Source organism: Lichenostomus cassidix, chromosome Z, assembly GCF_008360975.1.
Source record: "Lichenostomus cassidix isolate B80296 chromosome Z, HeHo_3.0, whole genome shotgun sequence".
Classification (NCBI taxonomy): domain Eukaryota; kingdom Metazoa; phylum Chordata; class Aves; order Passeriformes; family Meliphagidae; genus Lichenostomus; species Lichenostomus cassidix.
In genome coordinates, this window is record NC_139511.1 from 23,254,309 (window position 1) to 23,278,902 (window position 24,594).

At 44.1% G+C, this 24,594-nt stretch overlaps 1 protein-coding gene across 1 annotated transcript in view; it reads right to left on the reverse strand.

The window, feature by feature from the left end:
- The window catches only part of KIAA1958 (KIAA1958 ortholog), a 67,374-nt gene extending 50,526 nt beyond the window's left edge, over positions 1 to 16,848 (reverse strand). Inside the window, exon 1 of the mRNA XM_085043452.1 lies at positions 16,587 to 16,848. The gene's annotated coding sequence lies outside the window, so the exon portion shown is untranslated. The remainder of the gene's footprint in view (positions 1 to 16,586) is intronic.
- Between the last annotated feature and the right edge of the window lie 7,746 nt (positions 16,849 to 24,594).

The following is a 24,594-nucleotide window of genomic DNA, read 5'->3' on the forward strand; positions in this document are numbered from 1 at the left end:
AATCTCTTGGCTGTACACTTTTGGAAGTTGACAGATAGTGAAAGGGCAGTCAAAAGATTTCTCTCTCTGCAGCATAGCTGTGCAAGTTAAACATTTCATAGCTAAGAGCACTGCATTTGGTAACTAGCCATTAATTTTTTTTTTTTTTTTTTAACATAAAGCTTTTGGTTGGTGATATCTGGAGTCTAATGCTACAGACTAGGCAAGAAGGACAGTGCAGGGCAAGGGGAAGGAGAGCAGCCTCTGGGACAAATACACCATTTGGCAGGCAAGATTGGTTCTGTGCCAGTAACTAGAAGTGACACTTGAGCCAACCATGTGAAAATGTGAATATACAGAAAAACCCACCCTGGCATTGCTCTCCAGTGCATGGAGATCACTCAGGCCAGTCACAACAGGGGAGAGCATTGGAACCTACCTCGCCACAAGGCAGATGGTGCTTGGTGAGACTCACCTGCTCACCTGGGTGGCTGCAAATACTTATCACTCAAACATAGTGCAAATCCGAACCACAGACACCACTGTGCAGCATCCAGTGATGGGGCTGTATTTATTACCTTCATGTTTTACAAACAGCCAGGTCAATTCCATGACCTATGGAATATTTGTGATGCCAGTAATATACAATGTCTATGGCACCAGTAGTGAACATTAGGAAAAGACTGACTTAAGAAGTGAATGTCAGCAAAAGGCCCACTGGACTCAGCTTCTCAGTGACAGAGAGCAACACTGTCACAGAAAGTTAAAGACTGACTTAAATAATTACTATTAAGAAATACACTCTTAGCCCAGATGCATAAATCAAACAGCCACTGCCAGTTTCAGCAAGATTCACATGTTCTTGTCCCTTTCTTAATGCTTCCTCATAGCATCTGACTGACCCAACATTTCTAGGAGTTTTACCATTAGGCACAAAGGCATACAGAAATATGTGAGCCATCTAGGTCCATCCAGAGGGACTGGTAGAAGGTAATATGATGCTTTCCAGCATGCTTAAATTTCATCAGCTCCCTTCAGCCCCTGCACTTTCACAGCACATGCTGCTGTCATGCATGTCACTGCTGTGATACATGCAGATGTGATTCGTGCCAAGAAACACTATGTCTCGGATGTTGGTGCACTGAGTGTAAATTAGCCCTGGAAACCATTGGCATGAAAAACTGCCAGGAGGAATGGGAGATTGAGTTATCCTTATTAGGCATGAAAAACTAAACTAAGATGTGTGCCACAAAGATTGCATTGGCTAGTAAGAAACACAACCATGTGCTAATATTGCATTGGCTGTTATTAGGTAACACAATCATGTGCTAAAATTACATTGGCTATTGTTATGTAACATAATGAAAAAGGGGAAGATGAGCCAGGAAGACCTATGGTCTTCCTCCCCAAATGACCACCAGAAGGAGCAGAATGACCCCCTAGTAACAGCAGATGCAAGCGCAGAAGACAGAGCATGGCATGAAAATCAGGAACTTAGCGGGGTGGGGATACTGGGGAAATGAAATCAGGCAATGTATAAAAAGGGGAAGCGTAGATCAAAGTGTGTGTGTCGTTGGAGGAGCAGAGACTCCCCAGCACACCCAGCACTGCTTGCTTATTGGCTCCCAGCCTTATATTTGAAAGTTTTAATTTCAATTAATGTATATAACCATTGTTATTTTGTAATCTGCTTAATATAATTAAAATTTAGCTGCTAGATTCCGACTGACCCGTTGTCATTTATAACACTGCCAAGCGGCATTCCTAGTTGACAGACATATGCCAGATCCCAAGTGATGCACAATGAGTGATACACAATCACTGACTTCATTTTCCTTGTACCTTCCCATTAATACCACACTAAATTCCTTTGTCACTAAGGTAAACAAACAAGATGCAACTTACTAGTGTGATATTTTGCACAGTCTTGAATGCAGAGGGGATTTTGGTCAAGTGCAAGAGCTAGAGTGGCATGTGTTTTCCTTGACACACAGCATAGAGGGTGCAGTTGGGAACACTCTTGGTGAGCTTGGCATGCACAGATGCCTGCAAAATTGAATTCACAATCTTTTTAAACCTTCTCAAAACCACCCTTACCACAGAAAAATCAAGGATTTCCCTTTATGGCAGTTTCTAAGAAACATTCTCTGTTAACTGTGAAGAAGAAGCTGGCAACCAGACAGACCAAGGGTTTTATTTACAGCAGCAGTTCCTGAAAAACTGTTCCTTCCAACAGTCGCAAACATCCCACTCACAGCCTACTCAATCCCCAGCATGCACATCAGCAACCTTTATGAACACAAAACAAAACAGAATAAAATAGGATTTTGTCAGAATGAACACTGCCTTGCCCCAGCTGTCTGCCCAGTTACTCTACACTCCCCTAGCATAACAAGCAAATGCATTCCACAGGAAAGAGCAAAATAACTTTCTGTCAGCAAAATGCAGGCATATTGCTTTGCATGGACAAACCTGGTGTTTTGCATGCTGCATGTGCAGTGGAATACAGAAGGTTCACATGCACTACACATATGAAGCTCCATTTCCTGATAAGCATCGGGCAGCACCAGGTAGCTCTTCCACTGCCCGTTTTTAATTTTTGCTGTTTAGCTGTAGTCCCTTTCTCCTCAAGGTATCACTGACTAAGACACCACCCCCAAAAAGATACTTTTTGGATATTCTCTCCTCTTACTCTTGCTTTAACTGTGCCTGTGGGGAAGGGTTTTTTGTGTCTCACTTCTACTACAGGGACAGCTGAAAGGAGAGCGAACAGAACCAAAGCAGACTATTGCAAACTGCACCATTTCAGAGCAAACTACAGTCTCCTGGCCAAAAAATCTGATTCAAAATTTGGTTTTCCCTTGAGAGATTTATAGCAAAACACAGTAAGCTCCTTCTGGAAGCACTAGTCCTGAACCATATGGCTTTTGAGGAAAATTCAAGTTTTCGAGTTCCACTTCATCCTTCCACCTAAACACCACTGTGGCATATTGTGGCTAGCACAAACCTTTGCTGTGAGAATTCTTTCTCTCTTCTTCCTGTGTTTTTATAAACAAAGATAAAGTTTGGCTGTTATTAAAACAGTTTCTCGAGATGTGGACAGTTCAGGCCTGGCCAATCTGCCTAGGGGGAGGTTTCGAACTGACCCATCTGGGTAACTTTTGAATGTCTATATAAATTGGAATTAATTAATAAAATCTCTCTTTATGCGTCACTGAGAACCTGGACTTCTTCTCTCTGCTAGCGGTTCAACAGCGACAGCACATAATCACCAGATTATCCAGTGCACTGGATAGTTTCTTCCATCAGATTATTTCTGACTTGAAGGGCTGGAAACTTCTTTGTATTTTTTGAGTTGTTTTCATCCTCCTCTCATTCTTTGTCTCAGGATATTACTCACACCTATCTCTTCAGAGTTCTTGAGCAAAGTAGATTTTTAGATTTTCAAAACTTGAGGCACTTTTCCCCCCCGATTGTATATTCTGGTAATGAACTATCCCAAACCTTGACCCAGCAGTGCCCTGGCAGCCAGGAGGGTCACTCGTGTCCTGGGGGGCATCAGGCACAGTATTGCCAGCAGGGAAAGGGAGGGGATTGTCCTGCTCTGCTCTGCTCTGCTCTGCTCTGCTCTGCTCTGGGGCAGCCTCACCTCCAGTGTGGGGACAGTTTTGGGTGCACAACACAGAAAAGACATTGAGCTGTTAGAGAGTGTCCAAAGGAGGGCATGAGGATGGTGAAGGGCCTTGAAGGGAAGCCTTGTGAGGAGTGGCTGAGGTCACTTGGTCTGTTCAGCCTGGAGGAGACTGAGGGGGTCTCATTGCAGTTACAACTTCCTCATGAGGGGAGGCAGAGGAGCAAGTACTGATTTCTTCTCTGTGGTGACCTCTGGCAGCACTCAAGGAAAAAACATGAAGCTGTGTCAGGGAGGGTTTAGGCTGGATACTACAAAAAAAAGTTCTTCACCCAGAGAGTGGTTGGGCACTAGAACAGGCTCCCCAGGGAAGTGGTAACAGCACCAAACCTGACAGAGTTCAAGAAGTGTTTGGACAATGCTGAGGCACATAATGTGACTCTTGGGGTGTCTTGTGCAGGGCCAGAAGTTGGACTAAATTATCCTTGAGGGTCTCTTTCAACCTACATATTCTACGAAGTCTATGGAAACTGTCTTCCTGCAGTTTCCTGCCCTCAGAGCACAAAAATATTGGTTTCTTACAGCAGCTGATCATAACTGATGTAACAAAATTAAAGCTTTTTTCAGGCAACTCTTGTACGGAAAGTCCAGACAGTACCTCCCTACTCTTCTGATACCAGGCAGGTGGTGTGAGTATCAGGTGTCTGCTCTACACTTCTATCAGATACAACAAATAATACACAGCTAATACCCAATACCAGTTTCATTCTGTTCCTACTTACTTGAGACTGCACTGCATGCATTACCTTATCTCTAGCTGAATGCAAAACATCTGCCCAAACCCATCACTGAAGACTGAATTAAATTTTCTTGGCAGTAATATTATTATATATGCAGCATGTATACCTAGTGCTGTCTTTTCTATTTTCTATCTTAAGCGTCTTGGAAATGTAAAAGCAATTCAATTTGTCGCCTACTCAAATACTTTCTACCAAACAATCTAATGGGTCAAACCACGTGAAAAATGGTAATGTCTCTTTCTTTTGTCAGTCCCCTGACAGAAACCAGAAAAAAAATACATCCCACACAAAAAAACCAAGACATTGTTTCTCAAATAGTGTGTCACATTAGCAGAAATTTTACTTTGACATCCTCCTGAATTCTGAATTCCTTATTGCATAATTGTACATTCAGCGGAAGTGATACATTTCTATTATTTTTGAGAAAGTATCTTGCACAAGCAATGTATAATTAAAAGTAGTGCAGCATTTAAACAAATGCAACCAGAAAGGATCACACTTTAACAAGTCACAAGTGAAAACTGCCAGACTGCTGATGGCTGTGAGAGTCTTTCAAAGTGGTCATTAACTAGAGAAGAAAGGTGAATCAAGCAGATGAAAATTACCTATATAACTTAATTTACTTGACTTTCAATAAAACTTCAACAATATACTTCATGCGTTGGGGAGAAGGCATTCATCCTAGCAAAAGCATTATGCAATGGGAACACAAAACCTTCCTGATGCATGATCAGGACCTTCCTGACAGAGGGCTCTGGCATTAGTTAATTTTCTTCACAATGACTGGTAAGGGGCTGTCTTCTGGATTTGTGCTGAACACAGGGTTGATAATGTAGAGATAGTTTTGTTACTGGGAAGTACTGAGGCCTGAATAACAGGCCCTGAGCGAAAGATGACCTCTAGATGAACCTTTCAACCAAATGTTACATGGTATTTGTATCCGCTCATTAGTGAAATATGCATGATCATTAGCATTATGATACTGGTATCCGCTCATTAGCGGAATATGTAGTGTGATAAGAATGAATTTATTTTTCTGTTGAGAGGCAAGACAGGGCCATGATATCAGACATCTGGCCTAGTTTGGAGATATACGGTCAAAGCAAACTCCCTTGGCTCCCCCTTGAGCCCTGGCCAGGCTTTGGGCAGAACCCAAAAGGAGGATGAAACCAGATGTTTCCACACTAGAAGGTACGTAAGCTTGTTTATTCCACCATATAAAGGCCAGACCATCTCACAGTGAAGATGGAGACTTTGCTTATGAGTGGATGCACCACGTAGGAATTCGCAGTGATCAGGAGTGGCTCTCCAGTCCTTTGCTGTGACCAGGGCTTCCCAGCTCATGTGTGGATCTGCATGCTGGTAAAGCATTAGGGTAAACCAGAGATGTATCTTTCTTAATCACTATAGGCAACCTTTTGTAGTAATGATTAAGTGCACTGCTTAGATTATTCTTTTGTAATTCTTTGCTGTGTTGAACTATAGTAAATTACAATTCTTCCTTAAAGTTGGTGTATGTGTCTGTTGCGCTGACCCTGCCCACTGGCAAAACATATTGCTGAGCAGAGCTTACACAGAGCCAAGGCCTTTTCTGCTCTTTGCAGTGCCACACTGGTGAGGAAGTTGGAGGTGCATGGGAGATTAGGAGGAAACATAGCTGGGACAGGTGACCCCAGCTGATCACAGGGATATTCCAGACCATACGAACTTGGGGTTCAGGACATAAGGATGAGGAGAAGAAAGAGGAAGTGGGGAATGTTTGGAGCAATGGCATTTGTCTATCCAAGTAAGTGTTACACATGATGGGGCTCTGCTCTCCTGGAGATGGCTGAACACCTGCCTGCCATGGGGAGCAGTGAATCAGTTCCTTGTTCTGTGTTGCTTGTGTGCACGGCTTTTGTCTTCCCTGTTAAACTGCTTTTATCTCAACCCATGAGTTTTCCACCTCTTATACTTCTGATTCTCTCCCCTATCCCACTGGTGGGGGTGTGAATGAGTGGCTGTGTGGGGTTGGCTGCTGGCTGTGGTGAAACCATGACAAGGGCCGGGGTCCAACTCTCCCAGTTGCTGTTTGGCTTGAGAAGGCTTTTACACCAGCCAGCACTGCAGACTTCTCCTCAGTCCAGTACCAGGAACACTTCTCCTGGGATACCAGCTCTGGAAAAAAAGCGCAAGGCCACAGGAAACTCACTACACCTACAAACTGCAGTGTGTAAACCTGACAACCCACTCAAAACCCAGAGGAACTTTAGGTTCCTCCACACGAAAGCCCTGGTACCTCTGCACAGCCAGGATGTTCCCACCTATTGCCCCCCACCCCCCGTTAAGGCTACCAAAGGCTGCCTTAATTACATGGAAAGATTTGTGTGGTACCATCAAGGCAACCCCATCCTGCAAGCCTTTCTACTGACTAGCCAACCTAGTCCCCAGACCTTGATCATGAACTCTGTGGGGTCCAGAGCAGAGCTTCATTTAAGCAAAAACTCCAGTTCCTTCCTCCTCACAGGGGTCCTAAGAGACACATGCAGATGCTGCTCCATCTTACTGAGAAGTCCCTCCTGAAGAATGATGGGTGTGATGGTCACCCTGACGTTTTCTGAAGAGCCAGTCTCCAAAAAGTAAACAAAAAACAAACAAAAAACAACACACCAGCAAACCCCAACTCATGTGAGAAAAAAAAAAAAGACTCCCAACTCCCTTGGAACACATTAATGAAGATCAGAGGACATTACTTATGGAATAAAGGGCATTTGACGAAAAGGAGAGATTTAACCTAATATTAAAAATTTACCCCAGCTATGCTGGAGGGAACAAGCAAACCTATCTTCCAACATAGCACAATGTAGGCAAGTAGTGAAATTCACAGGTGGAGGTAAACAAGGAAAGAGACTGGACAGCTGATGTCTACATGTGCTCAGACCTTCTGCTTTTTCATTGTACTAGGACAGTGGTAATGCATCAATAGTAATAAAGTAAAACATGGAGCAATTTTTCACAAGGGGACCTTGGTGCAATGAGGGAAACAGAGTCACAATTGGAATTTGGTGCAATGAGGGAAACCAACGCTTTCTACTGAAGGAGCAACTTCACCACAATTTAAAAAAAAAAAAAAAAAGGGATCCCAAAGGGCCAGTCCTGAGACTTTAAAATACACACATACATGATGGATTCATACCACTTTGTTTCATAAAGCCTGCTGAAGTGGTTGCAGGTTTTTACTTCCCCATCTTTACAGTATAATCCCATGTAAATACTCCTGCACCAGTTAAATGGTGTGTAAACTAAGCTAATCAAACACAGCCAAACTGTTTAATCAGTACCTAGGAGGTCAGCAGAGGTGACACAGTTTTAGAGACACCTAACTGGAAAGAGGTCATTTAGATTTACAGAGTTAACTATCCAACAGAAAAGCACTGAATGTTAACACACACACACAAACACAAAATGCAATGGTTAATGGTGCATATCTTTGATATATGGATCTCAGCTGCTATTTTTCTTTGACTCCTGGCTAGACCAAAACAAATTTTGACCATCTTTATGAGACTGTTCAAATGCATACAGCAAACACAGCATGTTAAAGGAGATGCAGCATATTGAAGAGAGCTCACATTAAGTGCAGACTGTTACCTGCAAATAAAGGGCCAGGTGAATAACCAACCTCTATATAAATTGCCTGCTGCTGTATTTCAGAAATGCTCCACTATATTGTGTAGCTGTTCCAAAACATGATTTATTTGCAATGCCCAGTAGAATGTATTTTCTTGCGGTCAAAAAGAAATGGTAAATCCAAATTTACAGGGTTTTTTTCTCTGCCAGACCACCTTTTTTCCTCTATACTTGTGAACACATTGCTAAGAAAGGCTCCTGTATATTTTTATACTGAAGTCAATCTTGTTATTTCAGAATAGATTATTGAACCAGACAAAAAAGCTAACTGAAGGGTAGACTATATGGAAAAAAATTTAAAAAAAAAAAAACAAAAAAACCAGGAGAAAATGCATAGAACTTAATTATCTGGTAAAACTTGCAAGCATTAATTGACTAGTTCTTCTCCTTTTGAGATGGTAACTCACTTGTATTTTGCTGTGTAGTACCATAATGTCTAACACTTTACAGGAATGAGCCCTTAGACTATTTATGGTGAGACGAAGGGGAAAAAACCTACTTTCTCTGTGTTTATATATATTGCATATATAATCACCTGGCTTTCTTCACTCACCCCCACAATAAGTAACCTCTCTTCCTCAAATCAAGACCAATCTGTAAAAACAGAACATATGACTCAGCTCTCCCCAGACAAAAAAATCTTTGCCACCAGTATTTCATTCATATCACAATGCCTGTTAAGCAAACACTTGGCACTGTGCCTGATTTTTAGGCTGATGCCAAACACCAGGTCAGACAAAGTGGGTGGAATAGTACATTGCTTGTTTAATTCATAATATTCAGTTCACAGAAAATTTGACATTTATGGATTCTTAACAGTACACTGCTATGAAGTGAAGCTGTGTGCAGAAAACGGGATTTAATTAAAAGAGGGCTTGGACACAAGTTATTTGCATGAGGTTTTTTGCATGTGTTGGCTTGGAGGCAAAAATTTTAAACTTGTAAAGAGAAAGCTACATTGAAATGTGACTTGATATCTAGAAGATTTGGAAAATATCCACCTGACAGTGGATAGTTAATAATCATTATAAACACAAAACACACCACTTCTTTTTTTCCACAACAGTTATAGTAATAGTACTTTTGGAAATCAGAGATGGAAATGTTAAACTTGAGTGGTTTGAAATTAAGTCATCAGCACTCATCAAGCCTGGTAAAATTGCTAGGATACACATATCTGGCACAGATTCTGCCAACCACTTCACAGAACAGTCTCAATTGCAATTTACTGGTTACACAATAAATGTTTGCCTCCTGGGTTTAAAAAAATTAACACTGGCATTGTAAGGGCTCAGTTTTTAAAAGCACACCCTTGTTTTTATAGTTACAGATAAGAAAGTTTAAAAAAAAAAGAAACCAGACATTATTCTTCCCCCTAACAGTGCTAAAAAAAGACAGTATGAAATCTATATTTTGCACAGGAAATACTCACTTTCCTAGTTAAATATGAAAAAAGAAAGGCTCTACAAAACACTTTCGGTTACAACAAAATCTCAGCAAATATTTAACCTCAGAGTGTAGAGTGGCATGACCTGGACTACTACAGGGACACAGTCTACATGATGGAAACCAGAAAACATTCCACTGCAGGAGTAGTTGGGCATTTTCTGCGAAAAGCTGGCTCAACAGCAAGGATCAAAATTTCACAGATTAAAAAAAAAAAAAAAAAAAGTCAGCTTCTCCATTTTGAGAATAGTTCATTAATTTCTTTTCCATCCTGCAATATTTTGCAAATTCCAAGCTATGACATTTGGAGTGTTACCAGCTAAAATATGCTGGCTCCTTATGGTGTGTTGCAGCAGATTTTGCAAACTATCACAGGGCGACGAGGGTTTTCTCTACAGCTTTGGGAGAACACTTGTAACACAAATACATCCCCTCCCCTCCATACTTAGACTGCAGAGACACCAGAAGTGCAGAAATTACAGTCTGTGACTTCAGGTTTAAGGAGAGGAGACAAACAGAAAAGTTACACTGCAACTCCAGAAGCTAACCTGTCCCTAATTTCGGCTCTCATTCTAGAAACTTGCTGCACACAACTGCATGGAAGTATCTGACTGAAGCTCAGATAGGGTAAATACCATGCCAGTGTGCTGTTTAACAAAAGGGAGGAGGTTTTCTGCACCAGGATGACTTCTGGGCAGATATCAGCACTGTGACAAGGACAAAGCTGAAGATACACCAGTTGAGAAATGCCTTCATTTCACCACAGTGTTTTCCTCTTCATGCCACTGACATCCCTCTGCATACCCATTCCCATATCACCCTGGCTCATGAGCATATTTTGATACCTAGCCCTGACCTTCCCTCTGACTGAAAATTGTTTCCTGTCCCATCCACCTTGGCCACAGAGCAAAGTTACTCTCTTCTCTTTGCACAGCATTTTTCTGCTCAAAAAAAAGAAACAGCCAAAAAAAAAAAAAAAACCAAAAAATTGCTACCCGACTTGTAATGTCAACATTTTCCTCACCTATCACACAGCAGAACCCTACATTTTATACCTCACAATCTGTCATCTCAAGCCCAGATCTCCAGCCCGTTGAGATGATTTTGAAATTTGATTCTGTGCTCCCATATCTTTGTGTCTCTTTCTGGCTTCATGCTTTGCACAAGTGCAATACAGAGAGAGGTGTGTTATTTCTTACGCTGTCTCATTGAGGAAAATACTGGATAGGACTAGATGCATGACAGATTCCAGTAGAACCAAAGTTCCCTCACCCCATAAGTCAGACACCTTCTGTGCAATACCTGTCTTTTCTCTCTCATCTGAGTACAGACCAGGACATGTTTAATAGTAACAATAATAATAATAATAATAATAATAATAATAATAATAATAATAATAAATGATAAAGTGTATACACCATGCTAATAGACTGTATTATAGTTAATAGTACAGAATATAGGATAGAATTTCAGAATAAAATTATACTACTTATATGTATTACCGATATTGTATTTATATAGGTATTTATAAATAAGCATACTTTAATGTCTGTATATTGCTAATATTTATATATGACACACCTTTACATATTTATAAAACATAACAGCAGTTATTTTGGGTCACTACTGGGGAGCCTATTAAGTGTAGTTTAACAGCTTGTAAACCGCAGTCCTTGACCACGTGGAAATTTACACCTGCAAAGAAAATATCTGGGTTCAGCAGAGGCATACTAGAAACTCTGTTTATTAACAGGAGGTGGGGAAGGGAGAGATGATGACTTCAAACAGGGGAGCAGTCAAGCTCTGGCCTTTCCCAGGCAGCTGTTGTCTTACCAAAGTTCAAGCCAATCTTGGCTTATAGCTGAGGTTATTTCCCTGCTTTTCCTGACCACTTACTAGGTATCTCTTAGGACTTCCCAACACAAGAGGGGGAGGAAAGTGGCTCAGAGTAGAAAATCCCTTTGCCTAGAGAAGTACTGAAAACAACACTGGCGGCCCTTTAATGAGTAATAATTATATTTGAAGGAAAACTTATAACGGTTTGAAGGGACACAGTTAGCAAATGGCTGTATTCGTAAACTTTGCAATATGATATGAGAAAGAGGAAGAAAGAGGATGAGGGAGAGAGGGGGAGGTAAAGAAAAGGAAAAGAGATAGAAAGAGAGAATGAGAGATCACTGGTCCTGGATCCAGCCAATGGGGGTCTTTGAAGTCCTGAATTCCCACACAACGTAGCTCCTAGCTCGCTGTCCTTTTTTACGTTGGTTGCTTAGGGCAATCCCCCCTCCATGCCCAAATGGGTGGGGGGTGGCAGCCAATTTATATGCAAATGAGGAGTATCGGGAGTAACAAAGAGATTACAAAGACGGTGGTCTTGCATAAGGGCGGAACAGGACCGGAGTCACCTTAGCATCACTTTCTTTAACCTGGCTGATTGCAGCAATAAGGGTCTTCCAGTCCCTCAGCACACCATCCACACATTTCATGGCGTATCTCATGGTGTGGCTCCAGTTGCTTCATTTAATTTCATTTAATTTCATTTAATTTCATTTAATTTGAGACATTTCTCCAACCTACTTGATCATCGATGGTTTTTCTTTTGTCCAGCCATAACTCCATGACAGAATAGACAGTGAAATTTGAAATTACTAAAACCAGCTGCTGTCAGCTTTTAAACATATTTTGAAAAGAACTGCTGTAGAAGATAATTATATCATGGATACCTTTCTTGCTTATTTCTTTTGTTAAGATGCAGCTGTTCTTAGGTGAAGGGACTGGACAATCAAGCTTTCAAACTATAGTGTTGGTGATTCAAGAAAGCTTCCACTGGACTAGATGAGAAGTAAAATATTGTGTACATTTGGATGGTACTGCCATATGGTTAAGATCCTGTTTTTAAAAAATGTTAGGGATTTTTTTTTATGCCTGATTGCCCACACTGATCAAAGACCCTCGCTTTACTGAAGATCACAGAGGAAAACATTAGGGCACACCATACAGAAACAGGAGGAAATATACTGATGAAATAAACAAACCTGGAGAGAAAATTGGACAGGAATCTCTTCCCTCCCCTTATCTCTTCCAGTTATCTTGGGCATAATAGGTAAAACACCTATGTAAAATATTTAGGTATGATGACTGCTTTTAGAAAATATTTACCTTGAACAATAGAAATAAAAACTTACAGAAGGTCACAGTGCTCACTCAGTGAATACCATGAATCTAACCCTGTGATTCTGCACTTAGAGGAAAACTTATGTTCCTGTAACTTTTCACAGGACTAAAATCTTAAGATGCCCAGATCCAGCAGAACTGATGTGATGTCTCTGAGCTAACATCAGTTAAGTGAACAGAAGTTTCAGATCCTGCTTGTTGCTAAACAAAAAATAAGAAAAGGGAATGAAAAAAGCAATGTGAATGAACTCTCCAGCAATACAAGGACCATGATAAAAACTTACTGTGCAGAAAATGCGGAAAACATCTGTAATAGAGAATAGCCCCAAATCACACAAAGTAACTTCTTTGCACACAGGCAAAGAAGAGGCTCTAGGAGGATCAAACTAAACCCAGGATCTGAGACAGGTCCTTTTCATACCATTCACAGAAGAAAACACAATACTGAAAGTTATCCACTTACATCCCAATACTGTATGTATGACTGAGGCTAAAGTACAACACATTCTCACCTTGCTGAAGGCATCTATTATTTTATTTCTGTTTCTATTTGAATGCTTAAGTTCAGACAGTCATATGAATAAGACCTTTTATTTACTTCTGGAAAAACACAGATGATCAGTGGCCAGCCAGGAGTCTCATTAGGGAATCTGTGAGGTGTACTTGTTACCACAGAAACAGGAGAAGACTGACATCCTATAATTTCTCTTACAAGAGAATTCACTAACCTGGCCAGTAAATAAAGTTCATGAATCAACAAATCAGAACCAAGGTCAAGAAACTGAAGATGAAGCAGCTGGGCTCCATGGGTCCTCTTCATTAGTCATAGTACTAAGGTGCAAGTCTTTCAAGTTCCTTTGATTTATCCATCATGGAAACGTTTGATACAAACGAACAACCATTTCTTAATATTTTTCACAGAAAGAGACTAGAAAAGCCAATAAAAATTTGCTCGACTTTTAGGTCACTAACCTTCATCTCACCCTGTTTTACTTTGCAAAAAGGTGTGCAGGAATAACCTTTGCAAGCAGAGTATTATATTCAGCCAGTTACTCTTCAATTACCAGATGCATAACAATCCTCGAGAGGACCAATTGCCACACATGTTTCTGCACAAGTGCCTTACAAACTGCAGTTAATTTTCACACCACCTCTGTGAGCCGTGCATGGATGAGTTATCACACCCAGAGTGCAGATGTGGAAAAACAGTGGCGCTGTGGAAATGAATGCTAAGGTTGGGATTACACTTAAGACCTTCAGACCTCTTCTGTCTGCATTTTATAACTAACAGGGAAGGAAGGCAGAGAGGCATAAGGTTGGGAGACTGAAAATACAAAAAGATGTCATTGCTGAGACCCCAGGTCTCCATGGAGCTGCAGTGCATGGACACAACAGCCCAGTCAAAGCAGCACCAGGGCGAGGTTTGATGGCATCTTAAGGCAGGTGCAGCTGGTGACTGCCAGGTGTGAACAGCTAAGGCAGCAAACTGCTGCTGCTGCTTTAGGAACTTGTGACTATAAATCTTTTATCATTGCATAAATGAAACAGAATTTTACTGTGCTTTTGAAACTTTCAGTGAGTTCAGTTACAGAAAACTTCTTCGTGTAATACTGACTACCAGTGCATAGATGCATCAGTACAAGAGCAACATCAATACATATTTGCTTACAAAAAAACCCTCCAACAAACACAGAACAAACACAAAAACAGAATTAAAACAGCAGCTTGCTAACACCTTGGAGAAGTACTTGAGCTGTTACAGTTCTTCCACAAATTTTACATTACCTTCTGAACACCTAGCTATTTTAGTGGAATATAAAGAAAACTTCTGCTACACTCTTAAAATCAGGTAGTGGCAACAGCAAAAATTGTAATTCTGTGGTGTATCTCTCTCACAACAAGTTTTACACTGCACATAAGACCACCTATTGTCCCCTCAAAACTTTCTGTTAATACTTAGACCCCACAGTATCTTTTTGCCAATTCTTACATCTCTCTATTAATTCTTAGGGTGCAAGGTTTTTAAACTATCAGGTTTGTTTGTTAGCCTACCTATGAAGGATTTCAAAGAGCTCATAAACTTGTGCAACAAGTTGAAAAATAGCTTTTTGCTGAAAGCCAGAGGCAAAAAGGGAAGAGAGACTCTGGGTAAGACTTAGCCAGGTTGAGCACCGGGGTCAGCATGGGATAATAGGTGAGTGCATGAACCATGTGATTTCCAACTTTTGTGTGGCTTTACAAGTGGGCAAAAACAGGTTTAGCCAAGCCTGAAATGATGTTTGAATAATCAGCCTGAGACAACTGGCAGATTTGACCCTCAGGGTGATTCTTCCCAGTTTCTGGTAAGGCCAGTGAGTCAGAAGCAGTCTGAAACCTTGCACATGTGCTGTGGGGCAGGCGTGCAGCCACAGCGTGGTGTTGGCTGAGGTTATCAGGTTAATTGCACTACCACGTGAGTACAGCCCTGTGGGTCTGAGCTCTGAATTATATGGAGAAGGACTGAAAAAGCCATGAGGGAAACAGGAACTGGTCACTCCTGACCTGAAAAGACCTTTGGGGGTTACTATGTTTAAAGAAAAAAACAAAAGTTAAGAAAAACAAGCCTAGTTCCTGACCTGAGAAGTCGTCATCCAGAACACAGCAAAGGGATGTCATAATTTGTTTTATGCAAATTCTCACTGCTGCTATCAAGCACACTAAGTGCTGAGTCCCATTTCTCTTCAAATCAACAGAAAAATGAAAAGCATTACAGCTTATGCCAGTTCACAGCCAAGCTTCAGCATCTATCACAGTTTCAGCATTGCAACACCACTGGCAGAGGTTATATTTCTGAGAATGCTAGTGGAGGAATGGCAGCGAAACCAGTCAAAAGCAAACTTCACAGATTAACAATTCAAATGTTGAAAGCCAGTCACATACACAGATGTCATTTTTACTGAGTGTATTGTTTTGTTTCTATGACAGATCTTCATTCTCTTGAATGGAAATAGCCGTACTCTATCTAGTACTACTGAACTGCCAGCTGTGTTCAGAAGATATTTATAACCACTAACACTGTAAATGGAAGATGAGTTTTAATGTGTCATAGTTATTCCTCTGGCTGGAGTGTGGGTCTCTGTCTGACAACTGGAATGGAATTGCAGAAGGCTCAATATATCTCTCCATCATTTTCACTCTTTTCCTTTGCATGTAACCATCCTTTCCAAGCTTGCTTCTGTTTTCTGTCTTGCCTTATTGCTCCTGCCTCGTCTCGGTGGCAAGCCAAGTTAGTGAAGAGCTGCCTTTCCCAGTGCTCACCCCACTGCCTGCTTGAGCTGGGGGCGAGAGGGACCCCTCGGAGCTCCCCTGCGGGAGGTGCCGGAGGGCCCAAACCTTACGTGGGGCCAAACCACACCGCCGGGCACTGGCCCCCGGCCCCGTTCTCGGTGCAGCCGGCAGACCCCTGGGGCCCCAAACCACAGCCCCCTGCGCCTGCCCACCTCTATTTCAGCCGGGAGCTGGGGGTGGGAGGGAGGCGGGGGCTGTAAGGGTCGCTTTTCTTTTTGCAAGAGGATGCAACGCGGGGAGAGGGGTTTGACTCCACTCCGTATGTTGTGACAAACCACGACCTCTCAGGCACCGCTGCCTCCCCCGTCCTTGACCGGCACCCCCAGTGCAGCCCGGGCGGGCACACCGAGCCCTGCCACTGCACAGCGCTCCACGACAAGGCCGGGGGCCAGTGCCCGTGCCCGGTGAAGCTTCCCGGAGAGCCCTCGGCCGCGCACAAAGAGAGAGCGAGCCAGACACGGGAGTATCGCCCGCCGCGGCGGCGGGCAGCGCTGGATGCACACACACGCACCCCCCGCACTCGCATCCACACACACGGTGCGGCCGGGCGGGTCACGTACCTGCAGGTGCCTGTCCGTGGGAGCGCGGGGCGGGGAGCGGTGCGATACCGCCCGGATTGCATGGGGGGATCAGGGCGATAGCGCTCGGGGGACGGGGCGGGGGGGCTGCTCTGCTCCCTCCGCCCTCTTCCTCCTTCTCCTCCTCCTCCCCGCGGTGTGTGCGGGGGTGTGTGGTACTCCGCGCCGGAGGAGGCAGCGGCGGGCTCCGGCTGCTGTCAGCCACCGGAAACCGGCGCCCGGTCCCCCGCACCGCAGGAAGTGTGCAATGGCACACCCGCACATCGGCCCGTGCTGGCAGCGCTCCGCAGGCACCGTGCCATGGCACACCGCGCAGCGCGCACCTCAGCCGGCACACCGCGCTGCACCGCAGGCTCTGTGCCGCGGCACACCGCGCACCAAACACCGCACAGCACCGCAGGCTGTGTGCCATGGCACACCGCACACCGCGCACCAAACACCGCACAGCACCGCAGGCTGTGTGCCATGGCACACCGCACACCGCGCACCAAACACCGCACAGCACCGCAGGCTGTGTGCCGTGGCACCCCGCACACCACACACCGCACAGCAGCTCAGGCTGTGTGCCGTGGCACCCCGCACACCACACACCGCACAGCAGCGCAGGCTGTGTGCCATCGCACACCGCATCCCGCACACTAAACACCGCACACCGCGCAGCACCGCAGGCTGTGTGCCATCGCACACCGCACACGCACCACTCCGGGCGGAGCGACACAGCTGCTGGCTGGGCACAGCGTGGGACACCCGCTCCTCCCGGGCCAGGGGCAGAGACTCCCGTGGGGCGGCGGAGGGACGGTCACCCTGCCCCTCTGCGGGGAAAAGGGCAACGGGAGCTGCGTTCCTTGCGTTGCCGTGGGCAGGAGTGAAAACAGGGAGAAATGCACGCATGTGTAATGGGTCTGTAGCGCTAAGGAACACGTCCTCAGCTGACAAAAAATAATATAATTATCATTATTCTGGTGGAGGTCAGTTGACTTACAGCAGATGAGCTACTCAAAGCAGGTGTGTCCAAATAGCTGTACTTCGTTGCTTTGCACAGATACAGAAACATGATTTACTGTTACTTTTTTTTTATAGGTGTCTGGCATGATCTGTTTATTTTATGTGGACTATATACACATACGTGCACATATCTGCACAGATGCTGCACCTGTAGATAAGACAATAGAAACTGTAATTTATCTGTTGTGAAAACAAGAACTTTCTTGATTTGCTTGCAACTAGAGATCCTATCAGCAACATTATTCATACTGGGATTTCTTTGCAATTAATCAATTGCAAAAGGGCTCACTGTGTGCTTGCAGCATTTTCTCAGGGTGTTGGTTCTCCCACAGTAAGCAAGGCACATGCCAAAGCAAATTCTGCTCATCTCTTCAGTTGGGCGTTTTTTACCCTGCATCACTCCAGAAGGAGACAGGCCTGGCTATCAGCCTAAGCCGGCTGCTTCATGCCCCAGAGGTTTCCTTTCCTCATCTTCCTTATGCCAACATTTGCAAAACTTGAATGGGCTAACACATGCTAGTAGCTATGATGGCAACCATGCTTACACAAGGGTATAATGGAGGCAATCTGGACGTGTATTCATGCCAAAAGTAATGCTCTTTCTGGGTTTGCCTGTGATGCAGCAGGGGAATTTGGTGGCAGTGTTAGCCTTGCCTAGGGAAGATTGCCATCCCTTCTGCTATTGTTATTTTTGGTGTCATGGTCATGCTGCTGCAACTCAGCAGAGGTCTTTAATACTTTAAAATCAAGGTTTCAGTGTCAGACTCCTAAAGATGAATAACCCTAATGGAAGGAGTAATTATTCCAGGGAGTGAAGGGAGAGTCTGCCTCTATCCATCATGATTGAATACATGACACCCTGGTTTCACATCTTGCTTTTAATGCAGGGATCTGTGGTCAAAGCACTGGCAACATTAAGAAAAAACCCACAACCTTCCTGAACTCTGCTGTGCCCACAGAGTTCTTCCAGGGACAGGAATGGGCTGCTTTTCAGGAATATGCTCCCACAGTACTCCACAGGCCATCAAACACACCTCTGTGGTCAGAGGCTGTATGGGTTGTATTGGTTGAAACCAGCGGTCTGTTTGCCTCCGAGGTGGGGCTGCTGAGCTGTCTTTTCAAAACCGAATAGTTACACTTTCACAAATGACAGTAAGGAATTCCTGAAGAGGACTGCCTTCCAAACAAACACCTCTCATCTCTGGGAGCCCTACAATCAAGCACATCATCTGCAGTCAGGCAACACAAGGGCTCTTCTCTTCACTGTTGGTCTTCAGTCTTGTTTATAACTTTGCATTATTTTTCTTTGCTCTTCTCTACTTCTCTCATGCACTTCAGTGGTTGCAGGACAAAGTAGTGTCCAAGCTTACCCTCCTCCCACCTTCTCCCCCACCTCTTTCTACTCCTTCTTCATTTATTCTTTGTTAAGAGCAGCCATAGGTCAATGCAGTATCTGCACTCATTAATTAAAAAGATGATTTGAAAATACTTCACAAACCTCTGACATGGTTGCTTGGTTATTGTGCCCTATTATCATCACAGGGTGCTACACAGGGCTGTAATTGCATCACAGAGGTTTCTGTTTCATATCATAGGCTCTGTTGAAGAGCTCAGATAAGCCTAGCATAATGTCTCCAGCACTTCAACACAGAACGGCAGTTCTGGATGAGCTCATTTTATCTTACTGCCTGTATTAGTAAGGGAGGGCAGCAATCATATGCACCAATGTTCTCAATGGAGAAAAGAAGGTTTTCTCCAGGAAGGAAAGCTGCTGATACTGACCCAACAGGACTGTGCTGGCTGCTTCAGGGAGGACAGACAAACAGGCAAACTGTCCTGCCTCTGCAAAGCCGAGAGACTGCTGTGGTGAGGAGGTATTATTGCCAGCCATTTCTCCACCTATTCCTCACTTGGAATAAAACACATCCAGGCAGACATCTCGGTTGATATGGACACCTGCTGGAGGTGCTGAGCATCTCTCCATAGAGGGTCCACATGTCCGGGTGAGGCAACAGGGTCCTGTCATTAATGCAGAGGGCTGAGGATGGCAGTATATTACATCCTCATCCCAGACCTAGAATGGATTTTATTCTGTGATCTCTGGCAACTCACTAATCTGTGCACTAGGGTCCTTTATCAGCCATATCAGGCTGTGTGGCAAGGGCAAATTGTCTCACTCCAGACACCAGTGCCAGGAAAACTGGGGCTCATGGTGCTCAGTGGAAGCTCGTGCTCTCCCCACCAGTAGCCCTGGGCAGCCTGCCATCCCTTTAACACCCATGCCACCAGTAGACCAAAAACAATGGGAAAACGCAAAAGCATCCCAGATGCCACAAGAATTGAACCTTCTGCAGAGAAACACTGGCTGTGAAATACAGTGTACAAGCTGCCAAATGGGATGGAAAGGAATTGCTGCCCTCCTGTTTGGGAATACCTGACTGTGTGCTTGAAGAGCGGCCCAAAGGTCCAGGCAAGTGACTGAGACATAAGAGCACAGATGATACCACCTGACTGAAAACATGCAAACACCAAGTGACCACATGGCTTTGTTATGAACTGCTCAGCTTCCCCAGCATCCCTCCAGCAACACATTGGTCAAGCAGGAACAGAGCAAAACTTGGCTTTTCCCAGGGATGTCGGCTGTGAGATAAAACCTGCACCAACTGGGTCGGTTCCCCATTTGTGCGGGACTGACAGGTGAGCTGGGATTCTGCTCAGTGGCTTGTTTCTGCTGCCCAGCTGTGCCCTGCGTTTGACCCAGACAGCAAGGAAGCCATGAGTGAGTCACACCCCTACAGTTTTTGCCCCAGCCATGCTTGCTCTCTCCTGCCCAGCTGAGCAGGGTGTGCCAACACCCACACAGACTCTCCATCAACCCTCACCGCTGGTCATGAGCCTGTCCTGGTGCCAGAAGCTTTGCCAGCTGAAACACAAAGGTGAAACAGCGCCCCATGTGAAATCCACCAGCCTCACAGGAGGGAAGCTGCCCTGGGAAGTGATGAACAGGCTGGGAGGAAAACAGATACAATCAGAAAATATTTCTGGTTTTAGCAGGAAGCTGGCTGCTAAGGACCTACCAGAAGAGCAGCTGGAATGAGAATGAAGAATGAGAAAGGCCAATAATGCTTGTTTGACCAGGTCTAGGTTTGAAATCAGAACTGATTGTGTCACAGGAAGGGGGGCATGATTAGGCCACTGCCACAATGGGCTTTTTTTTGCAGTTCCCCACAGACTGCCATTACCATGTCTGCTCCAAGGGCTGCTGATCATGGCTGGCACCATCCAAATGCAGATCAGGAACTAGTGTCTCATCACAGTGTGAATAATCTACTGTGTTTTTCAAAGGTATGTTCCTCAGAGGAACACGTGCCCAATCAAACCAGCTCTTGCAGTTCAAGAAGTTAAGCTGGAACCCCTTTTGAGTCAAGAAAAATTCCTAGCACAAGCAATATCTTCCTGAGAAAGGCAACCACTTTAAAAAGCAGTGTGAGTTAAAAGATTCATATTCCTTTCTAGGCTTCATTTGTTGAGACCCAAGCAAGACTATACTCCATCAGTTAGTTCGAGCACAGAGTAGTCCCTCTCCAGAAGATCCCTGAAAGTCCTAGAAGAGCTCAGTGCCTGGCCAAACCTTGGTCTGTCCCACACTGCCTCTTCCTTCCATATAATACTGTGAGGGAAGCCTGTTTCAGGCAGCCTTCCAACATGCGGGCAGACAGCTGGTTCTTCACTGAAGCTTCCTCCACTTCAACACCTATTGCAAAAGAATAAGCACAAAAAATCTGGGGCCCAAAAGGCTGTGTGTCAGTCTAGAATACTCCTGCAGTGCCCTCTCAGAATTCGAGAGCTAGACCCACTTTGCTGACACACTTCTCTGGTGCAAAGTGCTTGGTGACTAAAAGGTGTCTGCGAGTCAGTATTAATGGGCTGATTCCCTCGTGGGACATCAGTGCTCTGGAAGAGCAGAGCAACAGCTGGGTCTGTGAGGCAGGTGCAGCTTACAAACACCCAGCTATGAGGACTGAAAGTCAAGGACAGCAAGCTGGGCAGCAGTTTCCTCCACACCTGCAGGAAGACAAGTGGTCTGACTTGCAGAGAACCGGTGTGACAAGTGGAGCTGGGGTATTGCAACACACTCCTGGGATGCTGGTGGTTAGTAAATAAGGAGGCAGAGTCCTCTCGTGACCATGCAGAGGGCTTTGTATCCCTGTGTTTTCAGCAGCAGTGCAGCAGAGCTGAACTGGTGTGGGTAGGATCAGAATAAAAGCCATTAAGCAGCTCTGTGGACATCAGCTTTCTGGCACTAAACAGGTATGCTGGTATTGGGAAGTTCCTTGGAAAATTGCAAATAAATATGGAAGTGAATAAGTTGCTTGTCTGTTGGGGTTTTCTTAGGTTTCCTATAGAAAACACTGCAACTGTAATGTTTGAAAAGCAAATTCATTTACTAAGGCATGGCAAAGCAGTATCAGAACATGATCAATTTGTTTAAGAGTGGTTCCTTAAGAGGAAGATCAAGTGGTCAACTTCTCCCTCACACCTCACACCTTCTCTTTATGTAAGGAAGGGTCTTAAAAGCAGAATCTGTGAACCATCATGTCTGCATTTCAGGAAAATCTGTAAGTAAATACACACAATATTTCAAAGCAAAGTACTGCTGAATAATTTGTCCTTCACCTACCTGCCAGTCCAAAAATTACTTGTGGGGGGCACTTCTTGGTGCCATAAGATTTAGTCACTTTTGGAAAAGATTTCAGAACAAACTCACCTTTAGTAGACCATGGTCCTTCAGCTCCGTCATTCACCACAGCATCTAGTTGCACCCTGCTCAGCAGTATTTCAACATTTGTAGTCCTGCTTTTAACACTGACCCTACATCTCTGCTCCATAGCTCAGAAAAAAGGGCACTAGAAGGATCCAAAAGAGGGAAAGGCAGGCTTTGTTCTGGGGCACTAACAGGACACAAGCCCACAGAAAGCCTAATTCTAACTGGAAAATTTGAGGAGAGTGGTCTTCTGCTCCAGCCTCCTGGACTGCTGGCAATCTCTCTACTGGATTGCTAGGATAGGTGTTGCAACTATTGCTGTGCCTGACCAGGGCAGGGCAGACTCATGCAAGTACCTGAGCAAGCACTTTTCTGGTCTTGTAGCAGAACACCAGGCTGAATTAAAAGGGGTAACCAGGCAAGGAGTGTCCTGAGCTTGTTTCCAAAGTAGAAGGTTATGTGAGACAACCTGAAGAGCACGGATTAAGCCATCACAGTGCACTGTAAAGGTTTTGTCTTTTTCCAGTAATCGCTGATTACCAGAAGACTCCTACCCTTCTCAAACTCCCTTTGGAGGTTTAACACCCAGCGTATAGCCCACATGACAGCATGCTCATTTTTCTTTGGACATCCTGAAAGAACGTGGGGGAGTAAGTACCAGCACTAAAGACCACTCAACTCACAGTGACTGGATTTGTTATGACTGCAGTTATTCATCAATTTAAAACAAAAAACAAATAATAAAAAAAACCAAACCCAAACCAGCACAACAAAATTCTTAACTTCAGGTCGGAGCTAGCATCAGAGTAAGAGTGTAATTGATGAAATGCAAAACAAATAACAGCTTATAAAAGCTTAGAGAAATGGTAATGCCCAGGAAAAGTACCCAGCCTTTGGGTCAGTTCTAAATTTTTCATACCCCATCTGCCTGTCTGGAGCAGCCAACAAACTGACAGATGTACCTGTTTTCTCCACTGAGAACCTCAGATTGCCACATTTGGCAGCTGCCTTTCTAGCACATGTGCATGATGCTGAAGGAAGCAGTGAAGACATCACTAGCATCACTAGTTTACACCCAAGCATATCAGAGCAGAACTAACTTCCTGCTGGTCCTTCCTTTGTTAGTTTTGTTACTAGGCTACAACTAACAATTAGTGTTAACACAGAAAAAGGTATATGAAGATCACAAGGTGCCTTTGGGAATTCTATACTGCTTCACCATAGGCTTGAAAGACCCTTGAGAATCCAGTTTGTGTGTTTTCAGAGTTGTCACCACACAATTCTGTTTTGTTATAAATTCCGGTGGGTTTTGGTGGAACAGGACATATCTGTCATAACAGCAGGTAAGTGTCAGCTCTTGCATGAAATATACAGGCAATTTAAACAAAAGCCTGAATAATGAGTACGGTAAAAGTGTGTAATAAGAGTTCAACAAGAAACTGACTTGAAAGCAAGCAAGAGACTTGGCACTATAAGTGTGTGCTAATTATATGAGGGAGATTTGGTTGAACACACTGTGTGTAATTTCTGTATATAGGATAAAGACAATGAGCTGTTTCTGTGTCCAAGAAACCATGATGCTTTGTTCTCCAGCCTGTGGCCTCAAGTTATTCCCTAATGTCCTTTAGAACACAGACAGTGGCTTTAAAATGTAACTGGTCCATGCTCTTCACCCACTCACACTGCTAGTTGAGTTCCTGGGCTCAGAAAAGGGGGTGGCTCTCTGCAAATGATATATAAAGGCTGTAGCAGACCCACAGTGCATCCATGTCTGTTCCCCTCTTAAGGCTGGGCTGTGAGGGCAGAACTCCTATTTTACTGCAAGCCTTACAGAGCTCATAGTGCAAACGCAAAAAGATGGAGGGTGGGGAAAATCTTTGCAATAACAGAACTGGACTCATGTGAGAGCAGCCACAGAAGTCCTGGGGCTGCCCTGATTTCTGCCATAGAAATCCTGGGGCTGTTTCCAGCCTTTCATGCCTATCTGTATCACGCTGACATCAGTGTCTCATATGTCATGTCATTGGAGGGATCTCCTTTTCTTCAAAGAGAAGAAAATAACAGCAGACAAGGTTGTAAGCATGAAGATAAGGCATTATTTACTTAAGATATGTCTGACTGTCACTGTCACAGGAACATTTATTCCTCTGGAAATCAAAATATAACCCAAGTTTTCTTCCAACTTGTGTTGAGGCAACCATGGTATATATTTAATTCCCT